We start from the raw sequence: 1,059 nt of genomic DNA on the forward strand, positions 1-1,059 counted from the left end.
ATTCTGTCTGATTTTGTATAGTCACCTCTGCTCTCTTTTTGTTACTGTTTGCATAAAATATATTTTTCTATTTTTCCGTTTTTTCTTCCTTCCTTCCTTAGTTTTCACACCCAGCATAGAGCCTATGTGGGACTTGAACCTGAGATCAAGACCAGAGCTGAGATCAAGAGTTGGATGCTTAACTGACTAAGCCACCCAGGCTCCCATTTTTCCACTTTCAACCTGTGTCTTTGAATCTGAGTATTTTGTAGACAGCATATTATTGTATCATTTTAAAAAAAATTCAATCTGCCAATCTCTTTTTGTCAGAATTTAAAAGTAATCTAGAGTAATCTAGAAAAAACATTTTCAGCTTGTTCACTTCCTTGGCCACCTTCCTAGAAAATTTGGCCCCCTAAACAGGGAGAAGGATCAAGAGTCAGCACCATTTCCTAGATATAATGTAAGAATGAATGAGATCATGTAAATAAAAAAGTTACTTTTTACTTTCCTCCTTTTTAATGTTCTTGGTAGATGGTCAACACTCAATAAAATGGTACTTAATACTGATCATTTAAATTAATTAATTTACTTATATTGAGAGAGTGTGAGCCAGGCAGGGGTAGAGAGAGAATCCAAGAGGCTGCCACTGTCAGCACAAAGCCTGACATGGGGCTCGAACTCACGAATTGTGAGATCATGACCTGAGCCAAGATTGAGTTGGATGCTTAACCGACTGGGCCACCCAGGTACCCCAAAACTGATAATTTTAAGTTGACATTGTATATATCGTAATTCTTCTGCCTCGCTTTTATTAATTGAACTCATTTTGCAAACATCAAAATCATATCAAATAAAACTCTCCATCTAATCCATACATATTCACTGCTCTCTTTAAATTCTCCTTACTAATCTCTAGGGATTCCTTTTTACTGCCTTGCAATCATATACTTTTTTCTTTATTAAAATCTACTTCATGTCATATCCTCTTTTTTCAAATGTGTAATGCCTTTTCTTTCATCTTGATTTTCAGCAGATAACCTTATTTCCTATTTCATTGAGAAAACAGAAGCACTCAGA

This window comes from Panthera uncia, assembly GCF_023721935.1.
Source record: "Panthera uncia isolate 11264 chromosome C1 unlocalized genomic scaffold, Puncia_PCG_1.0 HiC_scaffold_4, whole genome shotgun sequence".
In the NCBI taxonomy this organism is placed as follows: Eukaryota; Metazoa; Chordata; class Mammalia; order Carnivora; family Felidae; genus Panthera; species Panthera uncia.